At 47.7% G+C, this 21,412-nt stretch overlaps 60 non-coding genes and 2 pseudogenes across 60 annotated transcripts; all 62 read left to right on the forward strand.

Moving 5' to 3' along the window:
* Positions 1 to 156: 156 nt before the first annotated feature.
* On the forward strand, positions 157 to 275 carry LOC145152859 (5S ribosomal RNA). Its single transcript, XR_013733382.1, has one exon. It is a non-coding gene; the product is annotated as a 5S ribosomal RNA (ribosomal RNA).
* Positions 276 to 503: 228 nt separating this feature from the next.
* Positions 504 to 622, forward strand: LOC145144110 (5S ribosomal RNA). The gene has a single exon (XR_013725128.1). It is a non-coding gene; the product is annotated as a 5S ribosomal RNA (ribosomal RNA).
* Positions 623 to 850: 228 nt separating this feature from the next.
* On the forward strand, positions 851 to 969 carry LOC145153839 (5S ribosomal RNA). The gene has a single exon (XR_013734328.1). It is a non-coding gene; the product is annotated as a 5S ribosomal RNA (ribosomal RNA).
* A 226-nt stretch (positions 970 to 1,195) lies between these two features.
* Positions 1,196 to 1,314, forward strand: LOC145152861 (5S ribosomal RNA). The gene has a single exon (XR_013733383.1). It is a non-coding gene; the product is annotated as a 5S ribosomal RNA (ribosomal RNA).
* A 228-nt stretch (positions 1,315 to 1,542) lies between these two features.
* Positions 1,543 to 1,661, forward strand: LOC145136019 (5S ribosomal RNA). Its single transcript, XR_013720182.1, has one exon. It is a non-coding gene; the product is annotated as a 5S ribosomal RNA (ribosomal RNA).
* Positions 1,662 to 1,889: 228 nt separating this feature from the next.
* On the forward strand, positions 1,890 to 2,008 carry LOC145136091 (5S ribosomal RNA). The gene has a single exon (XR_013720228.1). It is a non-coding gene; the product is annotated as a 5S ribosomal RNA (ribosomal RNA).
* A 228-nt stretch (positions 2,009 to 2,236) lies between these two features.
* On the forward strand, positions 2,237 to 2,355 carry LOC145149974 (5S ribosomal RNA). The gene has a single exon (XR_013730808.1). It is a non-coding gene; the product is annotated as a 5S ribosomal RNA (ribosomal RNA).
* A 231-nt stretch (positions 2,356 to 2,586) lies between these two features.
* Positions 2,587 to 2,705, forward strand: LOC145155687 (5S ribosomal RNA). Its single transcript, XR_013736116.1, has one exon. It is a non-coding gene; the product is annotated as a 5S ribosomal RNA (ribosomal RNA).
* A 219-nt stretch (positions 2,706 to 2,924) lies between these two features.
* LOC145153425 (5S ribosomal RNA) lies at positions 2,925 to 3,043 on the forward strand. The gene has a single exon (XR_013733934.1). It is a non-coding gene; the product is annotated as a 5S ribosomal RNA (ribosomal RNA).
* Positions 3,044 to 3,262: 219 nt separating this feature from the next.
* LOC145136163 (5S ribosomal RNA) lies at positions 3,263 to 3,381 on the forward strand. The gene has a single exon (XR_013720266.1). It is a non-coding gene; the product is annotated as a 5S ribosomal RNA (ribosomal RNA).
* A 230-nt stretch (positions 3,382 to 3,611) lies between these two features.
* LOC145136232 (5S ribosomal RNA) lies at positions 3,612 to 3,730 on the forward strand. The gene has a single exon (XR_013720330.1). It is a non-coding gene; the product is annotated as a 5S ribosomal RNA (ribosomal RNA).
* Positions 3,731 to 3,948: 218 nt separating this feature from the next.
* LOC145145649 (5S ribosomal RNA) lies at positions 3,949 to 4,067 on the forward strand. Its single transcript, XR_013726612.1, has one exon. It is a non-coding gene; the product is annotated as a 5S ribosomal RNA (ribosomal RNA).
* Positions 4,068 to 4,296: 229 nt separating this feature from the next.
* Positions 4,297 to 4,415, forward strand: LOC145153840 (5S ribosomal RNA). The gene has a single exon (XR_013734329.1). It is a non-coding gene; the product is annotated as a 5S ribosomal RNA (ribosomal RNA).
* Positions 4,416 to 4,642: 227 nt separating this feature from the next.
* Positions 4,643 to 4,761, forward strand: LOC145152863 (5S ribosomal RNA). The gene has a single exon (XR_013733385.1). It is a non-coding gene; the product is annotated as a 5S ribosomal RNA (ribosomal RNA).
* Positions 4,762 to 4,990: 229 nt separating this feature from the next.
* Positions 4,991 to 5,109, forward strand: LOC145135695 (5S ribosomal RNA). The gene has a single exon (XR_013719978.1). It is a non-coding gene; the product is annotated as a 5S ribosomal RNA (ribosomal RNA).
* Positions 5,110 to 5,327: 218 nt separating this feature from the next.
* Positions 5,328 to 5,446, forward strand: LOC145145650 (5S ribosomal RNA). The gene has a single exon (XR_013726613.1). It is a non-coding gene; the product is annotated as a 5S ribosomal RNA (ribosomal RNA).
* A 229-nt stretch (positions 5,447 to 5,675) lies between these two features.
* LOC145153842 (5S ribosomal RNA) lies at positions 5,676 to 5,794 on the forward strand. Its single transcript, XR_013734331.1, has one exon. It is a non-coding gene; the product is annotated as a 5S ribosomal RNA (ribosomal RNA).
* A 227-nt stretch (positions 5,795 to 6,021) lies between these two features.
* LOC145152864 (5S ribosomal RNA) lies at positions 6,022 to 6,140 on the forward strand. The gene has a single exon (XR_013733386.1). It is a non-coding gene; the product is annotated as a 5S ribosomal RNA (ribosomal RNA).
* A 229-nt stretch (positions 6,141 to 6,369) lies between these two features.
* LOC145143776 (5S ribosomal RNA) lies at positions 6,370 to 6,488 on the forward strand. Its single transcript, XR_013724807.1, has one exon. It is a non-coding gene; the product is annotated as a 5S ribosomal RNA (ribosomal RNA).
* A 234-nt stretch (positions 6,489 to 6,722) lies between these two features.
* On the forward strand, positions 6,723 to 6,841 carry LOC145136311 (5S ribosomal RNA). The gene has a single exon (XR_013720380.1). It is a non-coding gene; the product is annotated as a 5S ribosomal RNA (ribosomal RNA).
* A 218-nt stretch (positions 6,842 to 7,059) lies between these two features.
* On the forward strand, positions 7,060 to 7,178 carry LOC145145651 (5S ribosomal RNA). Its single transcript, XR_013726614.1, has one exon. It is a non-coding gene; the product is annotated as a 5S ribosomal RNA (ribosomal RNA).
* A 229-nt stretch (positions 7,179 to 7,407) lies between these two features.
* LOC145153843 (5S ribosomal RNA) lies at positions 7,408 to 7,526 on the forward strand. The gene has a single exon (XR_013734332.1). It is a non-coding gene; the product is annotated as a 5S ribosomal RNA (ribosomal RNA).
* A 227-nt stretch (positions 7,527 to 7,753) lies between these two features.
* LOC145152865 (5S ribosomal RNA) lies at positions 7,754 to 7,872 on the forward strand. The gene has a single exon (XR_013733387.1). It is a non-coding gene; the product is annotated as a 5S ribosomal RNA (ribosomal RNA).
* A 229-nt stretch (positions 7,873 to 8,101) lies between these two features.
* LOC145143777 (5S ribosomal RNA) lies at positions 8,102 to 8,220 on the forward strand. The gene has a single exon (XR_013724808.1). It is a non-coding gene; the product is annotated as a 5S ribosomal RNA (ribosomal RNA).
* Positions 8,221 to 8,453: 233 nt separating this feature from the next.
* On the forward strand, positions 8,454 to 8,572 carry LOC145136388 (5S ribosomal RNA). Its single transcript, XR_013720434.1, has one exon. It is a non-coding gene; the product is annotated as a 5S ribosomal RNA (ribosomal RNA).
* Positions 8,573 to 8,791: 219 nt separating this feature from the next.
* On the forward strand, positions 8,792 to 8,910 carry LOC145149412 (5S ribosomal RNA). The gene has a single exon (XR_013730271.1). It is a non-coding gene; the product is annotated as a 5S ribosomal RNA (ribosomal RNA).
* Positions 8,911 to 9,143: 233 nt separating this feature from the next.
* LOC145148449 (5S ribosomal RNA) lies at positions 9,144 to 9,262 on the forward strand. Its single transcript, XR_013729333.1, has one exon. It is a non-coding gene; the product is annotated as a 5S ribosomal RNA (ribosomal RNA).
* Positions 9,263 to 9,484: 222 nt separating this feature from the next.
* Positions 9,485 to 9,603, forward strand: LOC145144111 (5S ribosomal RNA). The gene has a single exon (XR_013725129.1). It is a non-coding gene; the product is annotated as a 5S ribosomal RNA (ribosomal RNA).
* A 228-nt stretch (positions 9,604 to 9,831) lies between these two features.
* On the forward strand, positions 9,832 to 9,950 carry LOC145143785 (5S ribosomal RNA). Its single transcript, XR_013724818.1, has one exon. It is a non-coding gene; the product is annotated as a 5S ribosomal RNA (ribosomal RNA).
* A 226-nt stretch (positions 9,951 to 10,176) lies between these two features.
* Positions 10,177 to 10,295, forward strand: LOC145152866 (5S ribosomal RNA). The gene has a single exon (XR_013733388.1). It is a non-coding gene; the product is annotated as a 5S ribosomal RNA (ribosomal RNA).
* Positions 10,296 to 10,524: 229 nt separating this feature from the next.
* On the forward strand, positions 10,525 to 10,643 carry LOC145154210 (5S ribosomal RNA). Its single transcript, XR_013734694.1, has one exon. It is a non-coding gene; the product is annotated as a 5S ribosomal RNA (ribosomal RNA).
* A 229-nt stretch (positions 10,644 to 10,872) lies between these two features.
* LOC145136447 (5S ribosomal RNA) lies at positions 10,873 to 10,991 on the forward strand. The gene has a single exon (XR_013720469.1). It is a non-coding gene; the product is annotated as a 5S ribosomal RNA (ribosomal RNA).
* Positions 10,992 to 11,220: 229 nt separating this feature from the next.
* On the forward strand, positions 11,221 to 11,339 carry LOC145140821 (5S ribosomal RNA). Its single transcript, XR_013722302.1, has one exon. It is a non-coding gene; the product is annotated as a 5S ribosomal RNA (ribosomal RNA).
* Positions 11,340 to 11,558: 219 nt separating this feature from the next.
* Positions 11,559 to 11,677, forward strand: LOC145144395 (5S ribosomal RNA). Its single transcript, XR_013725403.1, has one exon. It is a non-coding gene; the product is annotated as a 5S ribosomal RNA (ribosomal RNA).
* Positions 11,678 to 11,906: 229 nt separating this feature from the next.
* Positions 11,907 to 12,025, forward strand: LOC145155410 (5S ribosomal RNA). Its single transcript, XR_013735852.1, has one exon. It is a non-coding gene; the product is annotated as a 5S ribosomal RNA (ribosomal RNA).
* A 231-nt stretch (positions 12,026 to 12,256) lies between these two features.
* LOC145154374 (5S ribosomal RNA) lies at positions 12,257 to 12,375 on the forward strand. Its single transcript, XR_013734848.1, has one exon. It is a non-coding gene; the product is annotated as a 5S ribosomal RNA (ribosomal RNA).
* Positions 12,376 to 12,606: 231 nt separating this feature from the next.
* LOC145136520 (5S ribosomal RNA) lies at positions 12,607 to 12,725 on the forward strand. The gene has a single exon (XR_013720508.1). It is a non-coding gene; the product is annotated as a 5S ribosomal RNA (ribosomal RNA).
* A 229-nt stretch (positions 12,726 to 12,954) lies between these two features.
* On the forward strand, positions 12,955 to 13,073 carry LOC145140829 (5S ribosomal RNA). Its single transcript, XR_013722305.1, has one exon. It is a non-coding gene; the product is annotated as a 5S ribosomal RNA (ribosomal RNA).
* Positions 13,074 to 13,292: 219 nt separating this feature from the next.
* On the forward strand, positions 13,293 to 13,411 carry LOC145144396 (5S ribosomal RNA). Its single transcript, XR_013725404.1, has one exon. It is a non-coding gene; the product is annotated as a 5S ribosomal RNA (ribosomal RNA).
* Positions 13,412 to 13,640: 229 nt separating this feature from the next.
* LOC145155411 (5S ribosomal RNA) lies at positions 13,641 to 13,759 on the forward strand. Its single transcript, XR_013735853.1, has one exon. It is a non-coding gene; the product is annotated as a 5S ribosomal RNA (ribosomal RNA).
* Positions 13,760 to 13,991: 232 nt separating this feature from the next.
* On the forward strand, positions 13,992 to 14,110 carry LOC145142506 (5S ribosomal RNA). The gene has a single exon (XR_013723563.1). It is a non-coding gene; the product is annotated as a 5S ribosomal RNA (ribosomal RNA).
* A 231-nt stretch (positions 14,111 to 14,341) lies between these two features.
* LOC145154376 (5S ribosomal RNA) lies at positions 14,342 to 14,460 on the forward strand. Its single transcript, XR_013734850.1, has one exon. It is a non-coding gene; the product is annotated as a 5S ribosomal RNA (ribosomal RNA).
* A 230-nt stretch (positions 14,461 to 14,690) lies between these two features.
* On the forward strand, positions 14,691 to 14,809 carry LOC145154377 (5S ribosomal RNA). The gene has a single exon (XR_013734851.1). It is a non-coding gene; the product is annotated as a 5S ribosomal RNA (ribosomal RNA).
* Positions 14,810 to 15,029: 220 nt separating this feature from the next.
* Positions 15,030 to 15,129, forward strand: LOC145151485 (5S ribosomal RNA; annotated as a pseudogene).
* A 234-nt stretch (positions 15,130 to 15,363) lies between these two features.
* Positions 15,364 to 15,482, forward strand: LOC145136589 (5S ribosomal RNA). Its single transcript, XR_013720554.1, has one exon. It is a non-coding gene; the product is annotated as a 5S ribosomal RNA (ribosomal RNA).
* A 219-nt stretch (positions 15,483 to 15,701) lies between these two features.
* Positions 15,702 to 15,820, forward strand: LOC145147794 (5S ribosomal RNA). Its single transcript, XR_013728684.1, has one exon. It is a non-coding gene; the product is annotated as a 5S ribosomal RNA (ribosomal RNA).
* Positions 15,821 to 16,049: 229 nt separating this feature from the next.
* On the forward strand, positions 16,050 to 16,168 carry LOC145155366 (5S ribosomal RNA). Its single transcript, XR_013735811.1, has one exon. It is a non-coding gene; the product is annotated as a 5S ribosomal RNA (ribosomal RNA).
* Positions 16,169 to 16,386: 218 nt separating this feature from the next.
* LOC145144581 (5S ribosomal RNA) lies at positions 16,387 to 16,505 on the forward strand. Its single transcript, XR_013725593.1, has one exon. It is a non-coding gene; the product is annotated as a 5S ribosomal RNA (ribosomal RNA).
* A 230-nt stretch (positions 16,506 to 16,735) lies between these two features.
* On the forward strand, positions 16,736 to 16,854 carry LOC145153844 (5S ribosomal RNA). Its single transcript, XR_013734333.1, has one exon. It is a non-coding gene; the product is annotated as a 5S ribosomal RNA (ribosomal RNA).
* Positions 16,855 to 17,082: 228 nt separating this feature from the next.
* LOC145153807 (5S ribosomal RNA) lies at positions 17,083 to 17,201 on the forward strand. Its single transcript, XR_013734298.1, has one exon. It is a non-coding gene; the product is annotated as a 5S ribosomal RNA (ribosomal RNA).
* A 230-nt stretch (positions 17,202 to 17,431) lies between these two features.
* Positions 17,432 to 17,550, forward strand: LOC145148028 (5S ribosomal RNA). The gene has a single exon (XR_013728930.1). It is a non-coding gene; the product is annotated as a 5S ribosomal RNA (ribosomal RNA).
* A 229-nt stretch (positions 17,551 to 17,779) lies between these two features.
* Positions 17,780 to 17,898, forward strand: LOC145145587 (5S ribosomal RNA). The gene has a single exon (XR_013726553.1). It is a non-coding gene; the product is annotated as a 5S ribosomal RNA (ribosomal RNA).
* Positions 17,899 to 18,126: 228 nt separating this feature from the next.
* On the forward strand, positions 18,127 to 18,245 carry LOC145145174 (5S ribosomal RNA). Its single transcript, XR_013726161.1, has one exon. It is a non-coding gene; the product is annotated as a 5S ribosomal RNA (ribosomal RNA).
* Positions 18,246 to 18,473: 228 nt separating this feature from the next.
* LOC145153962 (5S ribosomal RNA) lies at positions 18,474 to 18,592 on the forward strand. Its single transcript, XR_013734451.1, has one exon. It is a non-coding gene; the product is annotated as a 5S ribosomal RNA (ribosomal RNA).
* A 230-nt stretch (positions 18,593 to 18,822) lies between these two features.
* LOC145151487 (5S ribosomal RNA) lies at positions 18,823 to 18,922 on the forward strand (annotated as a pseudogene).
* A 233-nt stretch (positions 18,923 to 19,155) lies between these two features.
* On the forward strand, positions 19,156 to 19,273 carry LOC145145757 (5S ribosomal RNA). Its single transcript, XR_013726715.1, has one exon. It is a non-coding gene; the product is annotated as a 5S ribosomal RNA (ribosomal RNA).
* A 218-nt stretch (positions 19,274 to 19,491) lies between these two features.
* Positions 19,492 to 19,610, forward strand: LOC145146117 (5S ribosomal RNA). The gene has a single exon (XR_013727068.1). It is a non-coding gene; the product is annotated as a 5S ribosomal RNA (ribosomal RNA).
* Positions 19,611 to 19,840: 230 nt separating this feature from the next.
* LOC145149504 (5S ribosomal RNA) lies at positions 19,841 to 19,959 on the forward strand. The gene has a single exon (XR_013730370.1). It is a non-coding gene; the product is annotated as a 5S ribosomal RNA (ribosomal RNA).
* A 228-nt stretch (positions 19,960 to 20,187) lies between these two features.
* Positions 20,188 to 20,306, forward strand: LOC145146887 (5S ribosomal RNA). Its single transcript, XR_013727811.1, has one exon. It is a non-coding gene; the product is annotated as a 5S ribosomal RNA (ribosomal RNA).
* A 229-nt stretch (positions 20,307 to 20,535) lies between these two features.
* LOC145152387 (5S ribosomal RNA) lies at positions 20,536 to 20,654 on the forward strand. The gene has a single exon (XR_013732907.1). It is a non-coding gene; the product is annotated as a 5S ribosomal RNA (ribosomal RNA).
* Positions 20,655 to 20,886: 232 nt separating this feature from the next.
* LOC145154546 (5S ribosomal RNA) lies at positions 20,887 to 21,005 on the forward strand. The gene has a single exon (XR_013735018.1). It is a non-coding gene; the product is annotated as a 5S ribosomal RNA (ribosomal RNA).
* Positions 21,006 to 21,224: 219 nt separating this feature from the next.
* On the forward strand, positions 21,225 to 21,343 carry LOC145155892 (5S ribosomal RNA). The gene has a single exon (XR_013736320.1). It is a non-coding gene; the product is annotated as a 5S ribosomal RNA (ribosomal RNA).
* Positions 21,344 to 21,412: the final 69 nt, after the last annotated feature.

A 21,412-nucleotide genomic window follows, 5' to 3' on the forward strand; every position in this document is an offset into this window, starting at 1 on the left:
ATTTCTATGCTCGGGTGGCCTCCGTTTCATGGTTCATGGTCTTCGTATTTTTGGAACGGAGCCGATCGGTCACGTGGGTCCCACGCCTCGCGTACGAAAACAAAGGAGGTTCTGCGTCTTTTAAGACATACAAGCAATAAGCATGGACAGTATTTCGGGTGCGATCATACCAGCACTAATGCACCGGATCCCATCAGAACTCCGCAGTTAAGCGTGCTTGGGCGAGAGTAGTACTAGGATGGGTGACCCCATGGGAAGTCCTCGTGTTGCACCCCCTTTTTCGTTGTCCGTTTGCGTTTTTTTAGATTTTACGTGCGGTTTTTTTTTGTTTTTTTTTCTTTCTTTCTATTTCTATGCTCGGGTGGCCTCCGCTTCATGGTTGATGGTTTTCGTATTTTTGGAACGGAGCCGATCGGTCACGTGGGTCCCACGCCTCGCGTACGAAAACAAAGGAGGTTCTGCGTCTTTTAAGACATAAAAGCAATAAGCATGGATAGTATTTCGGGTGCTATCATACCAGCACTAATGCACCGGATCCCATCAGAACTCCGCAGTTAAGCGTGCTTGGGCGAGAGTAGTACTAGTATGGGTGACCCCCTGGGAAGTTCTCGTGTTGCACCCCCCCCCCTTTTTCGTTGCCCGTTTGCGTTTTTTTAGATTTTACGTGCGGTTTTTTTTTGTTTTCTTTCTTGCTATTTCTATGCTCGGGTGGCCACCGCTTCATGGTTGATGGTTTTCGTATTTTTGGAACGGAGCCGATCGGTCACGTGGGTTCCACGCCTCGCGTACGAAAACAAAGGAGGTTCTGCGTCTTTTAAGACATAAAAGCAATAAGCATGGATAGTATTTTGGGTGCGATCATACCAGCACTAATGCACCGGATCCCATCAGAACTCCGCAGTTAAGCGTGCTTGGGCGAGAATAGTACTAGGATGGGTGACCCCCTGGGAAGTCCTCGTGTTGCACCCCCCCTTTTTCGTTGTCCGTTTGCGTTTTTTTAGATTTTACGTGCGGTTTTTTTTTGTTTTTTTTTCTTGCTAATTCTATGCTCGGGTGGCCTCCGTTTCATGGTTCATGGTCTTCGTATTTTTGGAACGGAGCCGATCGGTCACGTGGGTCCCACGCCTCGCGTACGAAAACAAAGGAGGTTCTACGTCTTTTAAGACATACAAGCAATAAGCATGGACAGTATTTCGGGTGCGATCATACCAGCACTAATGCACCGGATCCCATCAGAACTCCGCAGTTAAGCGTGCTTGGGCGAGAGTAGTACTAGGATGGGTGACCCCATGGGAAGTCCTCGTGTTGCACCCCCTTTTTCGTTGTCCGTTTGCGTTTTTTTAGATTTTACGTGCGGTTTTTTTTTGTTTTTTTTTCTTTCTTGCTATTTCTATGCTCGGGTGGCCTCCGCTTCATGGTTGATGGTCTTCGTATTTTTGGAACGGAGCTGATCGGTCACGTGGGTCCCACGCCTCGCGTACGAAAACAAAGGAGGTTCTGCGTCTTTTAAGACATACAAGCAATAAGCATGGATAGTATTTCGGGTGCGATCATACCAGCACTAATGCACCGGATCCCATCAGAACTCCGCAGTTAAGCGTGCTTGGGCGAGAGTAGTACTAGGATGGGTGACCCCCTGGGAAGTCCTCGTGTTGCACCCCCCTTTATCGTTGTCCGTTTGCGTTTTTTTAGATTTTACGTGCGGTTTTTTTTGTTTTTTTTTCTTTTTTGCTATTTCTATGCTCGGCTGGCCTTCGTTTCATGGTTCATGGTCTTCGTATTTTTGGAACGGAGCCGATCGGTCACGTAGGTCCCACGCCTCGCGTACGAAAACAAAGGAGGTTCTGCGTCTTTTAAGACATACAAGCAATAAGCATGGATAGTATCTCGGGTGCGATCATACCAGCACTAATGCACCGGATCCCATCAGAACTCCGCAGTTAAGCGTGCTTGGGCGAGAGTAGTACTAGGATGGGTGACCCCCTGGGAAGTCCTCGTGTTGCACCCCCCTTTTTCGTTGTCCGTTTGCGTTTTTTTAGATTTTACGTGCGGTTTTTTTTTGTTTTTTTTCTTTCTTGCTATTTCTATGCTCGGGTGGCCTCCGCTTCATGGTTGATGGTTTTCGTATTTTTGGAACGGAGCCGATCGGTCACGTGGGTTCCACGCCTCGCGTACGAAAACAAAGGAAGTTCTGCGTCTTTTAAGACATAAAAGCAATAAGCATGGATAGTATTTCGGGTGCGATCATATGAGCACTAATGCACCGAATCCCATCGGAACTCCGCAGTTAAGCGTGCTTGGGCGAGAGTAGTACTAGGATGGGTGACCCCCTGGGAAGTCCTCGTGTTGCACCCCCCCTTTTTCGTTGTCCGTTTGCGTTTTTTTAGATTTTACGTGCGGTTTTTTTTTTGTTTTTTTTTCTTTCTTGCTATTTCTATGCTCGGGTGGCCTCCGCTTCATGGTTGATGGTTTTCGTATTTTTGGAACGGAGCCGATCGGTCACGTGGGTCCCACGCCTCGCGTACGAAAACAAAGGAGGTTCTGCGTCTTTTAAAACATAAAAGCAATAAGCATGGATAGTATTTCGGGTGCGATCATACCAGCATTAATGCACCGGATCCCATCAGAACTCCGCAGTTAAGCATGCTTGGGCGAGAGTAGTACTAGGATGGGTGACCCGCTGGGAAGTCCTCGTGTTGCACCCCCCTTTTTCGTTGTCCGTTTGCGTTTTTTTAGATTTTACGTGCGGTTTTTTTTTCTTTCTTGCTATTTCTATGCTCGGATGGCCACCGCTTCATGGTTGATGGTTTTCGTATTTTTGGAACGGAGCCGATCGGTCACGTGGGTTCCACGCCTCGCGTACGAAAACAAAGGAGGTTCTGCGTCTTTTAAGACATAAAAGCAATAAGCATGGATAGTATATCGGGTGCGATCATACCAGCACTAATGCACCGGATCCCATCAGAACTCCGCAGTTAAGCGTGCTTGGGCGAGAGTAGTACTAGGATGGGTGACCCCTTGGGAAGTCCTCGTGTTGCACCCCCTTTTTCGTTGTCCGTTTGCGTTTTTTTAGATTTTACGTGCGGTTTTTTTTTTCTTTCTTGCTATTTCTATGCTCGGGTGGCCTCCGCTTCATGGTTGATGGTTTTCGTATTTTTGGAACGGAGCCGATCGGTCACGTGGGTCCCACGCCTCGCGTACGAAAACAAAGGAGGTTCTGCGTCTTTTAAGACATAAAAGCAATAAGCATGGATAGTATTTCGGGTGCGATCATACCAGCACTAATGCACCGGATCCCATCAGAACTCCGCAGTTAAGCGTGCTTGGGCGAGAGTAGTACTAGGATGGGTGACCCCCTGGGAAGTCCTCGTGTTGCACCCCCCCTTTTTCGTTGTCCGTTTGCGTTTTTTTAGATTTTACGTGCGGTTTTTTTTTGTTTTTTTTTCTTTCTTGCTATTTCTATGCTCGGGTGGCCTCCGCTTCATGGTTGATGGTTTTCGTATTTTTGGAACGGAGCCGATCGGTCACGTGGGTTCCACGCCTCGCGTACGAAAACAAAGGAGGTTCTGCGTCTTTTAAGACATAAAAGCAATAAGCATGGATAGTATTTCGGGTGCGATCATACCAGCACTAATGCACCGGATCCCATCAGAACTCCGCAGTTAAGCGTGCTTGGGCGAGAGTAGTACTAGGATGGGTGACCCCCTGGGAAGTCCTCGTGTTGCACCCCCTTTGTCGTTGTCCGTTTGCGTTTTTTTAGATTTTACGTGCGGTTTTTTTTTCTTTCTTGCTATTTCTATGCTCGGGTGGCCTCCGCTTCATTGTTGATGGTTTTCGTATTTTTGGAACGGAGCCGATCGGTCACGTGGGTTCCACGCCTCGCGTACGAAAACAAAGGAGGTTCTGCGTCTTTTAAGACATAAAAGCAATAAGCATTGATAGTATTTCGGGTGCTATCATACCAGCACTAATGCACCGGATCCCATCAGAACTCCATAGTTAAGCGTGCTTGGGCGAGAGTAGTACTATGATGGGTGACCCCCTGGGAAGTTCTCGTGTTGCACCCCCCCCCTCTTTTTCGTTGCCCGTTTGCGTTTTTTTAGATTTTACGTGCGTTTTTTTTTTGTTTTCTTTCTTGCTATTTTTATGCTCGGGTGGCCACCGCTTCATGGTTGATGGTTTTCGTATTTTTGGAACGGAGCCGATCGGTCACGTGGGTTCCACGCCTCGCGTACGAAAACAAAGGAGGTTCGGCGTCTTTTAAGACATAAAAGCAATAAGCATGGATAGTATTTCGGGTGCGATCATACCAGCACTAATGCACCGGATCCCATCAGAACTCCGCAGTTAAGCGTGCTTGGGCGAGAATAGTACTAGGATGGGTGACCCCCTGGGAAGTCCTCGTGTTGCACCCCCCCTTTTTCGTTGACCGTTTGCGTATTTTTAGATTTTACGTGCGGTTTTTTTTTGTTTTTTTTTTCTTGCTATTTCTATGCTCGGGTGGCCTCCGTTTCATGGTTCATGGTCTTCGTATTTTTGGAACGGAGCCGATCGGTCACGTGGGTCCCACGCCTCGCGTACGAAAACAAAGGAGGCTCTGCGTCTTTTAAGACATACAAACAATAAGCATGGACAGTATTTCGGGTGCGATCATACCAGCACTAATGCACCGGATCCCATCAGAACTCCGCAGTTAAGCGTGCTTGGGCGAGAGTAGTACTAGGATGGGTGACCCCATGGGAAGTCCTCGTGTTGCACCCCCCTTTTTCGTTGTCCGTTTGCGTTTTTTTAGATTTTACGTGCGGTTTTTTTTTGTTTTTTTTTCTTTCTTGCTATTTCTATGCTCGGGTGGCCTCCGCTTCATGGTTGATGGTCTTCGTATTTTTGGAACGGAGCCGATCGGTCACGTGGGTTCCACGCCTCGCGTACGAAAACAAAGGAGGTTCTGCGTCTTTTAAGACATAAAAGCAATAAGCATGGATAGTATTTCGGGTGCGATCATACCAGCACTAATGCACCGGATCCCATCAGAACTCCGCAGTTAAGCGCGCTTGGGCGAGAGTAGTACTAGGATGGGTGACCCCCTGGGAAGTCCTCGTGTTGCACCCCCTTTGTCGTTGTCCGTTTGCGTTTTTTTAGATTTTACGTGCGGTTTTTTTTTCTTTCTTGCTATTTCTATGCTCGGGTGGCCTCCGCTTCATTGTTGATGGTTTTCGTATTTTTGGAACGGAGCCGATCGGTCACGTGGGTTCCACGCCTCGCGTACGAAAACAAAGGAGGTTCTGCGTCTTTTAAGACATAAAAGCAATAAGCATTGATAGTATTTCGGGTGCTATCATACCAGCACTAATGCACCGGATCCCATCAGAACTCCATAGTTAAGCGTGCTTGGGCGAGAGTAGTACTATGATGGGTGACCCCCTGGGAAGTTCTCGTGTTGCACCCCCCCCCTCTTTTTCGTTGCCCGTTTGCGTTTTTTTAGATTTTACGTGCGTTTTTTTTTTGTTTTCTTTCTTGCTATTTTTATGCTCGGGTGGCCACCGCTTCATGGTTGATGGTTTTCGTATTTTTGGAACGGAGCCGATCGGTCACGTGGGTTCCACGCCTCGCGTACGAAAACAAAGGAGGTTCGGCGTCTTTTAAGACATAAAAGCAATAAGCATGGATAGTATTTCGGGTGCGATCATACCAGCACTAATGCACCGGATCCCATCAGAACTCCGCAGTTAAGCGTGCTTGGGCGAGAATAGTACTAGGATGGGTGACCCCCTGGGAAGTCCTCGTGTTGCACCCCCCCTTTTTCGTTGACCGTTTGCGTATTTTTAGATTTTACGTGCGGTTTTTTTTTGTTTTTTTTTTCTTGCTATTTCTATGCTCGGGTGGCCTCCGTTTCATGGTTCATGGTCTTCGTATTTTTGGAACGGAGCCGATCGGTCACGTGGGTCCCACGCCTCGCGTACGAAAACAAAGGAGGCTCTGCGTCTTTTAAGACATACAAACAATAAGCATGGACAGTATTTCGGGTGCGATCATACCAGCACTAATGCACCGGATCCCATCAGAACTCCGCAGTTAAGCGTGCTTGGGCGAGAGTAGTACTAGGATGGGTGACCCCATGGGAAGTCCTCGTGTTGCACCCCCCTTTTTCGTTGTCCGTTTGCGTTTTTTTAGAATTTACGTGCGGTTTTTTTTTGTTTTTTTTTCTTTCTTGCTATTTCTATGCTCGGGTGGCCTCCGCTTCATGGTTGATGGTCTTCGTATTTTTGGAACGGAGCTGATCGGTCACGTGGGTCCCACGCCTCGCGTACGAAAACAAAGGTGGTTCTGCGTCTTTTAAGACATACAAGCAATAAGCATGGATAGTATTTCGGGTGCGATCATACCAGCACTAATGCACCGGATCCCATCAGAACTCCGCAGTCAAGCGTGCTTGGGCGAGAATAGTACTAGGATGGGTGACCCCCCGGGAAGTCCTCGTGTTGCACCCCCCCCCCCTTTTTCGTTGTCCGTTTGCGTTTTTTTAGATTTTACGTGCGGTTTTTTTTTGTTTTTTTTTCTTTCTTGCTATTTCTATGCTCGGGTGGCCTCCGCTTCATGGTTGATGGTTTTCGTATTTTTGAAACGGAGCCGATCGGTCACGTGGGTCCCACGCCTCGCGTACGAAAACAAAGGAGGTTCTGCGTCTTTTAAGACATAAAAGCAATAAGCATGGATAGTATTTCGGGTGCGATCATACCAGCACTAATGCACCGGATCCCATCAGAACTCCGCAGTTAAGCGTGCTTGGGCGAGAGTAGTACTAGGATGGGTGACCCCCTGGGAAGTCCTCGTGTTGCACCCCCTTTGTCGTTGTCCGTTTGCGTTTTTTTAGATTTTACGTGCGGTTTTTTTTTCTTTCTTGCTATTTCTATGCTCGGGTGGCCTCCGCTTCATTGTTGATGGTTTTCGTATTTTTGGAACGGAGCCGATCGGTCACGTGGGTTCCACGCCTCGCGTACGAAAACAAAGGAGGTTCTGCGTCTTTTAAGACATAAAAGCAATAAGCATGGATAGTATTTCGGGTGCTATCATACCAGCACTAATGCACCGGATCCCATCAGAACTCCATAGTTAAGCGTGCTTGGGCGAGAGTAGTACTATGATGGGTGACCCCCTGGGAAGTTCTCGTGTTGCACCCCCCCCCTCTTTTTCGTTGCCCGTTTGCGTTTTTTTAGATTTTACGTGCGTTTTTTTTTTGTTTTCTTTCTTGCTATTTTTATGCTCGGGTGGCCACCGCTTCATGGTTGATGGTTTTCGTATTTTTGGAACGGAGCCGATCGGTCACGTGGGTTCCACGCCTCGCGTACGAAAACAAAGGAGGTTCGGCGTCTTTTAAGACATAAAAGCAATAAGCATGGATAGTATTTCGGGTGCGATCATACCAGCACTAATGCACCGGATCCCATCAGAACTCCGCAGTTAAGCGTGCTTGGGCGAGAATAGTACTAGGATGGGTGACCCCCTGGGAAGTCCTCGTGTTGCACCCCCCCTTTTTCGTTGTCCGTTTGCGTATTTTTAGATTTTACGTGCGGTTTTTTTTTGTTTTTTTTTTCTTGCTATTTCTATGCTCGGGTGGCCTCCGTTTCATGGTTCATGGTCTTCGTATTTTTGGAACGGAGCCGATCGGTCACGTGGGTCCCACGCCTCGCGTACGAAAACAAAGGAGGCTCTGCGTCTTTTAAGACATACAAACAATAAGCATGGACAGTATTTCGGGTGCGATCATACCAGCACTAATGCACCGGATCCCATCAGAACTCCGCAGTTAAGCGTGCTTGGGCGAGAGTAGTACTAGGATGGGTGACCCCATGGGAAGTCCTCGTGTTGCACCCCCCTTTTTCGTTGTCCGTTTGCGTTTTTTTAGAATTTACGTGCGGTTTTTTTTTGTTTTTTTTTCTTTCTTGCTATTTCTATGCTCGGGTGGCCTCCGCTTCATGGTTGATGGTCTTCGTATTTTTGGAACGGAGCTGATCGGTCACGTGGGTCCCACGCCTCGCGTACGAAAACAAAGGTGGTTCTGCGTCTTTTAAGACATACAAGCAATAAGCATGGATAGTATTTCGGGTGCGATCATACCAGCACTAATGCACCGGATCCCATCAGAACTCCGCAGTCAAGCGTGCTTGGGCGAGAATAGTACTAGGATGGGTGACCCCCCGGGAAGTCCTCGTGTTGCACCCCCCCCCCTTTTTCGTTGTCCGTTTGCGTTTTTTTAGATTTTACGTGCGGTTTTTTTTTGTTTTTTTTTCTTTCTTGCTATTTCTATGCTCGGGTGGCCTCCGCTTCATGGTTGATGGTTTTCGTATTTTTGAAACGGAGCCGATCGGTCACGTGGGTCCCACGCCTCGCGTACGAAAACAAAGGAGGTTCTGCGTCTTTTAAGACATAAAAGCAATAAGCATGGATAGTATTTCGGGTGCGATCATACCAGCACTAATGCACCGGATCCCATCAGAACTCCGCAGTTAAGCGTGCTTGGGCGAGAGTAGTACTAGGATGGGTGACCCCCTGGGAAGTCCTCGTGTTGCACCCCCCTTTTTCGTTGTCCGTTTGCGTTTTTTTAGATTTTACGTGCGGTTTTTTTTTCTTTCTTGCTATTTCTATGCTCGGGTGGCCTCCGCTTCATGGTTGATGGTTTTCGTATTTTTGGAACGAAGCCGATCGGTCACGTGGGTCCCACGCTTCGCGTACGAAAACAAAGGAGGTTCTGCGTCTTTTAAGACATAAAAGCAATAAGCATGGATAGTATTTCGGGTGCTATCATACCAGCACTAATGCACCGGATCCCATCAGAACTCCACAGTTAAGCGTGCTTGGGCGAGAGTAGTACTAGGATCGGTGACCCCCTGGGAAGTCCTCGTGTTGCACCCCCCCCCCTTTTTCGTTGCCCGTTTGCGTTTTTTTAGATTTTACGTGCGGTTTTTTTTTGTTTTTTTTTCTTTCTTGCTATTTCTATGCTCGGGTGGCCTCTGCTTCATGGTTGATGGTTTTCGTATTTTTGGAACGGAGCCGATCGGTCACGTGGGTTCCACGCCTCGCGTACGAAAACAAAGGAGGTTCTGCGTCTTTTAAGACATAAAAGCAATAAGCATGGATAGTATTTCGTGTGCGATCATACCAGCACTAATGCACCGGATCCCATCAGAACTCTGCAGTTAAGCGTGCTTGGGCGAGAGTAGTACTAGGATGTGTGACCCCCTGGGAAGTCCTCGTGTTGCACCCCCCCCTTTTTCGTTGTCCGTTTGCGTTTTTTTAGATTTTACGTGCGGTTTTTTTTTTCTATCTTTCTATTTCTATGCTCGGGTGGCCTCCGCTTCATGGTTGATGGTTTTCGTATTTTTGGAACGGAGCCGATCGGTCACGTGGGTCCCACGCCTCGCGTACGAAAACAAAGGAGGTTCTGCGTCTTTTAAGACATAAAAGCAATAAGCATGGAAAGTATTTCGGGTGCTATCATACCAGCACTAATGCACCGGATCCCATCAGAACTCCGCAGTTAAGCGTGCTTGGGCGAGAGTAGTACTAGTATGGGTGACCCCCTGGGAAGTTCTCGTGTTGCACCCCCCCCCCTTTTTCGTTGCCCGTTTGCGTTTTTTTAGATTTTACGTGCGGTTTTTTTTTGTTTTCTTTCTTGCTATTTCTATGCTCGGGTGGCCACCGCTTCATGGTTGATGGTTTTCGTATTTTTGGAACGGAGCCGATCGGTCACGTGGGTTCCACGCCTCGCGTACGAAAACAAAGGAGGTTCTGCGTCTTTTAAGACATAAAAGCAATAAGCATGGATAGTATTTCGGGTGCGATCATACCAGCACTAATGCACCGGATCGCATCAGAACTCCGCAGTTAAGCGTGCTTGGGCGAGAATAGTACTAGGATGGGTGACCCCCTGGGAAGTCCTCGTGTTGCACCCCCCCTTTTTCGTTGTCCGTTTGCGTTTTTTTAGATTTTACGTGCGGTTTTTTTTTGTTTTTTTTTCTTGCTATTTCTATGCTCGGGTGGCCTCCGTTTCATGGTTCATGGTCTTCGTATTTTTGGAACGGAGCCGATCGGTCACGTGGGTCCCACGCCTCGCGTACGAAAACAAAGGAGGTTCTGCGTCTTTTAAGACATACAAGCAATAAGCATGGACAGTATTTCGGGTGCGATCATACCAGCACTAATGCACCGGATCCCATCAGAACTCCGCAGTTAAGCGTGCTTGGGCGAGAGTAGTACTAGGATGGGTGACCCCATGGGAAGTCCTCGTGTTGCACCCCCTTTTTCGTTGTCCGTTTGCGTTTTTTTAGATTTTACGTGCGGTTTTTTTTTTGTTTTTTTTTCTTTCTTGCTATTTCTATGCTCGGGTGGCCTCCGCTTCATGGTTGATGGTCTTCGTATTTTTGGAACGGAGCTGATCGGTCACGTGGGTCCCACGCCTCGCGTACGAAAACAAAGGAGGTTCTGCGGCTTTTAAGACATACAAGCAATAAGCATGGATAGTATTTCGGGTGCGATCATACCAGCACTAATGCACCGGATCCCATCAGAACTCCGCAGTTAAGCGTGCTTGGGCGAGAGTAGTACTAGGATGGGTGACCCCCTGGGAAGTCCTTGTGTTGCACCCCCCTTTTTCGTTGTCCGTTTGCGTTTTTTTAGATTTTACGTGCGGTTTTTTTTTGTTTTTTTTTCTTTCTTGCTATTTCTATGCTCGGGTGGCCTCCGCTTCATGGTTGATGGTTTTCGTATTTTTGGAACGGAGCCGATCGGTCACGTGGGTTCCACGCCTCGCGTACGAAAACAAAGGAGGTTCTGCGTCTTTTAAGACATAAAAGCAATAAGCATGGATAGTATTTCGGGTGCGATCATACCAGCACTAATGCACCGGATCCCATCAGAACTCCGCAGTTAAGCGTGCTTGGGCGAGAGTAGTACTAGGATGGGTGACCCCCTGGGAAGTCCTCGTGTTGCACCCCCCCTTTTTCGTTGTCCGTTTGCGTTTTTTTAGATTTTACGTGCGGTTTTTTTTTTTGTTTTTTTTTTCTTGCTATTTCTATGCTCGGGTGGCCTCCGCTTCATGGTTGATGGTTTTCGTATTTTTGGAACGGAGCCGATCGGTCACGTGGGTCCCACGCCTCGCGTACGAAAACAAAGGAGGTTCTGCGTCTTTTAAGACATAAAATCAATAAGCATGGATAGTATTTCGGGTGCGATCATACCAGCACTAATGCACCGGATCGCATCAGAACTCCGCAGTTAAGCGTGCTTGGGCGAGAGTAGTACTAGGATGGGTGACCCCTTGGGAAGTCCTCGTGTTGCACCCCCTTTTTCGTTGTCCGTTTGCGTTTTTTTAGATTTTACGTGCGGTTTTTTTTTTCTTTGTTGCTATTTCTATGCTCGGGTGGCCTCCGCTTCATGGTTGATGGTTTTCGTATTTTTGGAACGGAGCCGATCGGTCACGTGGGTCCCACGCCTCGCGTACGAAAACAAAGGAGGTTCTGCGTCTTTTAAGACATAAAAGCAATAAGCATGGATAGTATTTCGGGTGCGATCATACCAGCACTAATGCACCGGATCCCATCAGAACTCCGCAGTTAAGCGTGCTTGTGCGAGAGTAGTACTAGGATGGGTGACCCCCTGGGAAGTCCTCGTGTTGCACCCCCCTTTTTCGTTGTCCGTTTGCGTTTTTTTAGATTTTACGTGCGGTTTTTTTTTGTTTTTTTTTCTTTCTTGCTATTTTTATGCTCGGGTGGCCTCCGCTTCATGGTTGATGGTTTTCGTATTTTTGGAACGGAGCCGATCGGTCACGTGGGTTCCACGCCTCGCGTACGAAAACAAAGGAGGTTCTGCGTCTTTTAAGACATAAAAGCAATAAGCATGGATAGTATTTCGGGTGCGATCATACCAGCACTTATGCACCGGATCCCATCGGAACTCCGCAGTTAAGCGTGCTTGGGCGAGAGTAGTACTAGGATGGGTGACCCCCTGGGAAGTCCTCGTGTTGCACCCCCCCTTTTTCGTTGTCCGTTTGCGTTTTTTTAGATTTTACGTACGGTTTTTTTTTTGTTTTTTTTTTCTTTCTTGCTATTTCTATGCTCGGGTGGCCTCCGCTTCATGGTTGATGGTTTTCGTATTTTTGGAACGGAGCCGATCGGTCACGTGGGTCCCACGCCTCGCGTACGAAAGAAAGGAGGTTCTGCGTCTTTTAAGACATAAAAGCAATAAGCATGGATAGTATTTCGGGTGCGATCATACCAGCACTAATGCACCGGATCCCATCGGAACTCCGCAGTTAAGCGTGCTTGGGCGAGAGTAGTACTAGGATGGGTGACCCCCTGGGAAGTCCTCGTGTTGCACCCCCCCTTTTTCGTTGTCCGTTTGCGTTTTTTTAGATTTTACGTGCGGTTTTTTTTTTGTTTTTTTTTCTTTCTTGCTATTTCTATGCTCGGGTGGCCTCCGCTTCATGGTTGATGGTTTTCGTATTTTTGGAACGGAGCCGATCGGTCACGTGGGTTCCACGCCTCGCGTACGAAAACAAAGGAGGTTCTGCGTCTTTTAAGACATAAAAGCAATAAGCATGGATAGTATTTCGGGTGCGATCATACCAGCACTAATGCACCGGATCCCATCAGAACTCCGCAGTTAAGCGTGCTTGGGCGAGAGTAGTACTAGGATGGGTGACCCCCTGGGAAGTCCTCGTGTTGCACCCCCCCTTTTTCGTTGTCCGTTTGCGTTTTTTTAGATTTTACGTGCGGTTTTTTTTTTTGTTTTTTTTTTCTTGCTATTTCTATGCTCGGGTGGCCTCCGCTTCATGGTTGATGGTTTTCGTATTTTTGGAACGGAGCCGATCGGTCACGTGGGTCCCACGCCTCGCGTACGAAAACAAAGGAGGTTCTGCGTCTTTTAAGACATAAAATCAATAAGCATGGATAGTATTTCGGGTGCGATCATACCAGCACTAATGCACCGGATCGCATCAGAACTCCGCAGTTAAGCGTGCTTGGGCGAGAGTAGTACTAGGATGGGTGACCCCTTGGGAAGTCCTCGTGTTGCACCCCCTTTTTCGTTGTCCGTTTGCGTTTTTTTAGATTTTACGTGCGGTTTTTTTTTTCTTTGTTGCTATTTCTATGCTCGGGTGGCCTCCGCTTCATGGTTGATGGTTTTCGTATTTTTGGAACGGAGCCGATCGGTCACGTGGGTCCCACGCCTCGCGTACGAAAACAAAGGAGGTTCTGCGTCTTTTAAGACATAAAAGCAATAAGCATGGATAGTATTTCGGGTGCGATCATACCAGCACTAATGCACCGGATCCCATCAGAACTCCGCAGTTAAGCGTGCTTGTGCGAGAGTAGTACTAGGATGGGTGACCCCCTGGGAAGTCCTCGTGTTGCACCCCCCTTTTTCGTTGTCCGTTTGCGTTTTTTTAGATTTTACGTGCGGTTTTTTTTTGTTTTTTTTTCTTTCTTGCTATTTTTATGCTCGGGTGGCCTCCGCTTCATGGTTGATGGTTTTCGTATTTTTGGAACGGAGCCGATCGGTCACGTGGGTTCCACGCCTCGCGTACGAAAACAAAGGAGGTTCTGCGTCTTTTAAGACATAAAAGCAATAAGCATGGATAGTATTTCGGGTGCGATCATACCAGCACTTATGCACCGGATCCCATCGGAACTCCGCAGTTAAGCGTGCTTGGGCGAGAGTAGTACTAGGATGGGTGACCCCCTGGGAAGTCCTCGTGTTGCACCCCCCCTTTTTCGTTGTCCGTTTGCGTTTTTTTAGATTTTACGTACGGTTTTTTTTTTGTTTTTTTTTTCTTTCTTGCTATTTCTATGCTCGGGTGGCCTCCGCTTCATGGTTGATGGTTTTCGTATTTTTGGAACGGAGCCGATCGGTCACGTGGGTCCCACGCCTCGCGTACGAAAACAAAGGAGGTTCTGCGTCTTTTAAGACATAAAAGCAATAAGCATGGATAGTATTTCGGGTGCGATCATACCAGCACTAATGCACCGGATCCCATCGGAACTCCGCAGTTAAGCGTGCTTGGGCGAGAGTAGTACTAGGATGGATGACCCCCTGGGAAGTCCTCGTGTTGCACCCCCCCTTTTTCGTTGTCCGTTTGCGTTTTTTTAGATTTTACGTGCGGTTTTTTTTTTGTTTTTTTTTCTTTCTTGCTATTTCTATGCTCGGGTGGCCTCCGCTTCATGGTTGATGGTTTTCGTATTTTTGGAACGGAGCCGATCGGTCACGTGGGTCCCACGCCTCGCGTACGAAAACAAAGGAGGTTCTGCGTCTTTTAAGACATAAAAGCAATAAGCATGGATAGTATTTCGGGTGCGATCATACCAGCACTAATGCACCGGATCCCATCGGAACTCCGCAGTTAAGCGTGCTTGGGCGAGAGTAGTACTAGGATGGGTGACCCCCTGGGAAGTCCTCGTGTTGCACCCCCCCTTTTTCGTTGTCCGTTTGCGTTTTTTTAGATTTTACATGCGGTTTTTTTTTGTTTTTTTTTCTTTCTTGCTATTTCTATGCTCGGGTGGCCTCCGCTTCATGGTTGATGGTTTTCGCATTTTTGGAACGGAGCCGATCGGTCACGTGGGTCGCACGCCTCGCGTACGAAAACAAAGGAGGTTCTGCGTCTTTTAAGACATAAAAGCAATAAGCATGGATAGTATTTCGGGTGCGATCATACCAGCACTAATGCACCGGATCCCATCGGAACTCCGCAGTTAAGCGTGCTTGGGCGAGAGTAGTACTAGGATGGGTGACCCCCTGGGAAGTCCTCGTGTTGCACCCCCCCTTTTTCGTTATCCGTTTGCGTTTTTTTAGATTTTACGTGCGGTTTTTTTTTCTTTCTTGCTATTTCTATGCTCGGGTGGCCTCCGCTTCATGGTTGATGGTTTTCGTATTTTTGGAACGGAGCCGATCGGTCACGTGGGTTCCACGCCTCGCGTACGAAAACAAAGGAGGTTCTGCGTCTTTTAAGACATAAAAGCAATAAGCATGGATAGTATTTCGGGTGCGATCATACCAGCACTAATGCACCGGATCCCATCGGAACTCCGCAGTTAAGCGTGCTTGGGCGAGATCCCCTGGGAAGTCCTCGTGTTGCACCCCCCCCCCTTTTTCGTTGTCCGTTTGCGTTTTTTTAGATTTTACGTGCGGTTTTTTTTTTGTTTTTTTTTCTTTCTTGCTATTTCTATGCTCGGGTGGCCTCCGCTTCATGGTTGATGGTTTTCGTATTTTTGGAACGGAGCCGATCGGTCACGTGGGTCCCACGCCTCGCGTACGAAAACAAAGGAGGTTCTGCGTCTTTTAAGACATAAAAGCAATAAGCATGGATAGTATTTCGGGTGCGATCATACCAGCACTAATGCACCGGATCCCATCAGAACTCCGCAGTTAAGCGTGCTTGGGCGAGAGTAGTACTAGGATGGGTGACCCCCTGGGAAGTCCTCGTGTTGCACCCCCTTTTTCGTTGTCCGTTTGCGTTTTTTTAGATTTTACGTGCGGTTTTTTTTTTCTTTCTTGCTATTTCTATGCTCGGGTGGCCTCCGCTTCATGGTTGATGGTTTTCGTATTTTTGGAACGGAGCCGATCGGTCACGTGGGTCCCACGCCTCGCGTACGAAAACAAAGGAGGTTCTGCGTCTTTTAAGACATAAAAGCAATAAGCATGGATAGTATTTCGGGTGCGATCATACCAGCACTAATGCACCGGATCCCATCAGAACTCCGCAGTTAAGCGTGCTTGGGCGAGAGTAGTACTAGGATGGGTGGACCTCTGGGAAGTCCTCGTGTTGCACCCCCCTTTTTCGTTGTCCGTTTGCGTTTTTTTAGATTTTACGTGCGGTTTTTTTTTGTTTTTTTTTCTTTCTTGCTATTTCTATGCTCGGGTGGCCTCCGCTTCATGGTTGATGGTTTTCGTATTTTTGGAACGGAGCCGATCGGTCACGTGGGTTCCACGCCTTGCGTACGAAAACAAAGGAGGTTCTGCGTCTTTTAAGACATAAAAGCAATAAGCATGGATAGTATTTCGGGTGCGATCATATCAGCACTAATGCACCGGATCCCATCAGAACTCCGCAGTTAAGCGTGCTTGGGCGAGAGTAGTACTAGGATGGGTGACCCCCTGGGAAGTCCTCGTGTTGCACCCCCTTTTTCGTTGTCCGTTTGCGTTTTTTTAGATTTTACGTGCGGTTTTTTTTTCTTTCTTGCTATTTCTATGCTCGGGTGGCCTCCGCTTCATGGTTGATGGTTTTCGTATTTTTGGAACGGAGCCGATCGGTCACGTGGGTCCCACGCCTCGCGTACGAAAACAAAGGAGGTTCTGCGTCTTTTAAGACATAAAAGCAATAAGCATGGATAGTATTTCGGGTGCTATCATACCAGCACTAATGCACCGGATCCCATCAGAACTCCACAGTTAAGCGTGCTTGGGCGAGAGTAGTACTAGGATGGGTGACCCCCTGGGAAGTTCTCGTGTTGCACCCCCCCCCCCTTTTTCGTTGCCCGTTTGCGTTTTTTTTAGATTTTACGTGCGTTTTTTTTTTGTTTTCTTTCTTTCTATTTCTATGCTCGGGTGGCCACCGCTTCATGGTTGATGGTTTTCGTATTTTTGGAACGGAGCCGATCGGTCACGTGGGTTCCACGCCTCGCGTACGAAAACAAAGGAGGTTCTGCGTCTTTTAAGACATAAAAGCAATAAGCATGGATAGTATTTCGGGTGCGATCATACCAGCACTAATGCACCGGATCCCATCAGAACTCCGCAGTTAAGCGTGCTTGGGCGAGAATAGTACTAGGATGGGTGACCCCCTGGGAAGTCCTCGTGTTGCACCCCCCTTTTTCGTTGTCCGTTTGCGTTTTTTTAGATTTTACGTGCGGTTTTTTTTTTTGTTTTTTTTTTCTTGCTATTTCTATGCTCGGGCGGCCTCCGTTTCATGGTTCATGGTCTTCGTATTTTTGGAACGGAGCCGATCGGTCACGTGGGTCCCACGCCTCGCGTACGAAAACAAAGGAGGTTCTGCGTCTTTTAAGACATACAAACAATAAGCATGGACAGTATTTCGGGTGCGATCATACCAGCACTAATGCACCGGATCCCATCAGAACTCCGCAGTTAAGCGTGCTTGGGCGAGAGTAGTACTAGGATGGGTGACCCCATGGGAAATCCTCGTGTTGCACCCCCCTTTTTCGTTGTCCGTTTGCGTTTTTTTAGATTTTACGTGCGGTTTTTTTTTTGTTTTTTTTTCTTTCTTGCTATTTCTATGCTCGGGTGGCCTCCGCTTAATGGTTGATGGTCTTCGTATTTTTGCAACGGAGCTGATCGGTCACGTGGGTCCCACGCCTCGCGTACGAAAACAAAGGAGGTTCTGCGTCTTTTAAGACATACAAGCAATAAGCATGGATAGTAATTCGGGTGCGATCATACCAGCACTAATGCACCGGATCCCATCAGAACTCCGCAGTTAAGCATGCTTGCGCGAGAGTAGTACTAGGATGGGTGACCCCCTGGGAAGTCCTCGTGTTGCACCCCCCTTTTTCGTTGTCCGTTTGCGTTTTTTTAGATTTTACGTGCGGTTTTTTTTTGTTTTTTTTTCTTTCTTGCTATTTCTAAGCTCGGGTGGCCTCCGCTTCATGGTTGATGGTTTTCGTATTTTTGGAACGGAGCCGATCGGTCACGTGGGTTCCACGTCTCGCGTACGAAAACAAAGGAGGTTCTGCGTCTTTTAAGACATAAAAGCAATAAGCATGGATAGTATTTCGGGTGCGATCATACCAGCACTAATGCACCGGATCCAATCGGAACTCCGCAGTTAAGCGTGCTTGGGCGAGAGTAGTACTAGGATGGGTGACCCCCTGGGAAGTCCTCGTGTTGCACCCCCTTTTTTCGTTGTCCGTTTGCGTTTTTTTAGATTTTACGTGCGGTTTTTTTTTGTTTTTTTTCTTTCTTGCTATTTCTATGCTCGGGTGGCCTCCGCTTCATGGTTGATGGTCTTCGTATTTTTGGAACGGAGCTGATCGGTCACGTGGGTCCCACGCCTCGCGTACGAAAACAAAGGAGGTTCTGCGTCTTTTAAGACATACAAGCAATAAGCATGGATAGTATTTCGGGTGCGATCATACCAGCACTAATGCACCGGATCCCATCAGAACTCCGCAGTTAAGCGTGCTTGCGCGAGAGTAGTACTAGGATGGGTGACCCCCTGGGAAGTCCTCGTGTTGCACCCCCCTTTTTCGTTGTCCGTTTGCGTTTTTTTAGATTTTACGTGCGGTTTTTTTTTGTTTTTTTTCTTTCTTGCTATTTCTATGCTCGGGTGGCCTCCGCTTCATGGTTGATGGTTTTCGTATTTTTGGAACGGAGCCGATCGGTCACGTGGGTTCCACGCCTCGCGTACGAAAACAAAGGAGGTTCTGCGTCTTTTAAGACATAAAAGCAATAAGCATGGATAGTATTTCGGGTGCGATCATACCAGCACTAATGCACCGGATCCCATCGGAACTCCGCAGTTAAGCGTGCTTGGGCGAGAGTAGTACTAGGATGGGTGACCACCTGGGAAGTCCTCGTGTTGCACCCCCCTTTTTCGTTGTCCGTTTGCGTTTTTTTAGATTTTACGTGCGGTTTTTTTTTTGTTTTTTTTTCTTTCTTGCTATTTCTATGCTCGGGTGGCCTCCGCTTCATGGTTGATGGTTTTCGTATTTTTGGAACGGAGCCGATCGGTCACGTGGGTTCCACGCCTCGCGTACGAAAACAAAGGAGGTTCTGCGTCTTTTAAGACATAAAAGCAATAAGCATGGATAGTATTTCGGGTGCGATCATACCAGCACTAATGCACCGGATCCCATCGGAACTCCGCAGTTAAGCGTGCTTGGGCGAGATCCCCTGGGAAGTCCTCGTGTTGCACCCCCCCCCTTTTTCGTTGTCCGTTTGCGTTTTTTTAGATTTTACGTGCGGTTTTTTTTTTGTTTTTTTTTCTTTCTTGCTATTTCTATGCTCGGGTGGCCTCCGCTTCATGGTTGATGGTTTTCGTATTTTTGGAACGGAGCCGATCGGTCACGTGGGTCCCACGCCTCGCGTACGAAAACAAAGGAGGTTCTGCGTCTTTTAAGACATAAAAGCAATAAGCATGGATAGTATTTCGGGTGCGATCATACCAGCACTAATGCACCGGATCTCATCAGAACTCCGCAGTTAAGCGTGCTTGGGCGAGAGTAGTACTAGGATGGGTGACCCCTGGGAAGTCCTCGTGTTGCACCCCCTTTTTCGTTGTCCGTTTGCGTTTTTTTAGATTTTACGTGCGGTTTTTTTTTCTTTCTTGCTATTTCTATGCTCGGGTGGCCTCCGCTTCATGGTTGATGGTTTTCGTATTTTTGGAACGGAGCCGATCGGTCACGTGGGTCCCACGCCTCGCGTACGAAAACAAAGGAGGTTCTGCGTCTTTTAAGACATAAAAGCAATAAGCATGGATAGTATTTCGGGTGCGATCATACCAGCACTAATGCACCGGATCCCATCATAACTCCGCAGTTAAGCGTGCTTGGGCGAGAGTAGTACTAGGATGGGTGACCCCCTGGGAAGTCCTCGTGTTGCACCCCCCTTTTTCGTTGTCCGTTTGCGTTTTTTTAGATTTTTCGTGCGGTTTTTTTTTTGTTTTTTTTTCTTTCTTGCTATTTCTATGCTCGGGTGGCCTCCGCTTCATGGTTGATGGTTTTCGTATTTTTGGAACGGAGCCGATCGGTCACGTGGGTTCCACGCCTTGCGTACGAAAACAAAGGAGGTTCTGCGTCTTTTAAGACATAAAAGCAATAAGCATGGATAGTATTTCGGGTGCGATCATACCAGCACTAATGCACCGGATCCAATCGGAACTCCACAGTTAAGCATGCTTGGGCGAGAGTAGTACTAGGATGGGTGACCCCCTGGGAAGTCCTCGTGTTGCACCCCCCTTTTTCGTTGTCCGTTTGCGTTTTTTTAGATTTTACGTGCGGTTTTTTTTGTTTTTTTTTCTTTCTTGCTATTTCTATGCTCGGGTGGCCTCCGCTTCATGGTTGATGGTCTTCGTATTTTTGGAACGGAGCTGATCGGTCACGTGGGTCCCACGCCTCGCGTACGAAAACAAAGGAGGTTCTGCGTCTTTTAAGACATACAAGCAATAAGCATGGATAGTATTTCGGGTGCGATCATACCAGCACTAATGCACCGGATCCCATCAGAACTCCGCAGTTAAGCGTGCTTGCGCGAGAGTAGTACTAGGATGGGTGACCCCCTGGGAAGTCCTCGTGTTGCACCTCCCTTTTTCGTTGTCCGTTTGCGTTTTTTAAGATTTTACGTGCGGTTTTTTTTTGTTTTTTTTTCTTTCTTGCTATTTCTATGCTCGGGTGGCCTCCGCTTCATGGTTGATGGTTTTCGTATTTTTGGAACGGAGCCGATCGGTCACGTGGGTTCCACGCCTCGCGTACGAAAACAAAGGAGGTTCTGCGTCTTTTAAGACATAAAAGCAATAAGCATGGATAGTATTTCGGGTGCGATCATACCAGCACTAATGCACCGGATCCCATCGGAACTCCGAAGTTAAGCGTGCTTGGGCGAGAGTAGTACTAGGATGGGTGACCCCCTGGGAAGTCCTCGTGTTGCACCCCCCCTTTTTCGTTGTCCGTTTGCGTTTTTTTAGATTTTACGTGCGGTTTTTTTTTTTGTTTTTTTTTCTTTCTTGCTATTTCTATGCTCGGGTGGCCTCCGCTTCATGGTTGATGGTTTTCGTATTTTTGGAACGGAGCCGATCGGTCACGTGGGTCCCACGCCTCGCGTACGAAAACAAAGGAGGTTCTGCGTCTTTTAAGACATAAAAGCAATAAGCATGGATAGTATTTCGGGTGCGATCATACCAGCACTAATGCACCGGATCCCATCAGAACTCCGCAGTTAAGCGTGCTTGGGCGAGAGTAGTACTAGGATGGGTTACCCCCTGGGAAGTCCTCGTGTTGCACCCCCTTTTTTCGTTGTCCGTTTGCGTTTTTTTAGATTTTACGTGCGGTTTTTTTTTCTTTCTTGCTATTTCTATGCTCGGGTGGCCATCGCTTCATGGTTGATGGTTTTCGTATTTTTGGAACGGAGCCGATCGGTCACGTGCGTCCCACGCCTCGCGTACGAAAACAAAGGAGGTTCTGCGTCTTTTAAGACATAAAAGCAATAAGCATGGATAGTATTTCGGGTGCTATCATACCAGCACTAATGCACCGGATCCCATCAGAACTCCGCAGTTAAGCGTGCTTGGGCGAGAGTAGTACTAGGATGGGTGACCCCCTGGGAAGTCCTCGTGTTGCACCCCCCCACCCTTTTTCGTTGCCCGTTTGCGTTTTTTTAGATTTTACGTGCGGTTTTTTTTTGTTTTTTTTTC

This window comes from Lactuca virosa, chromosome 1 (assembly GCF_052849685.1).
Source record: "Lactuca virosa cultivar CGN04683 chromosome 1, Lactuca_virosa_CGN04683_v6, whole genome shotgun sequence".
Lineage (NCBI taxonomy): Eukaryota > Viridiplantae > Streptophyta > Magnoliopsida > Asterales > Asteraceae > Lactuca > Lactuca virosa.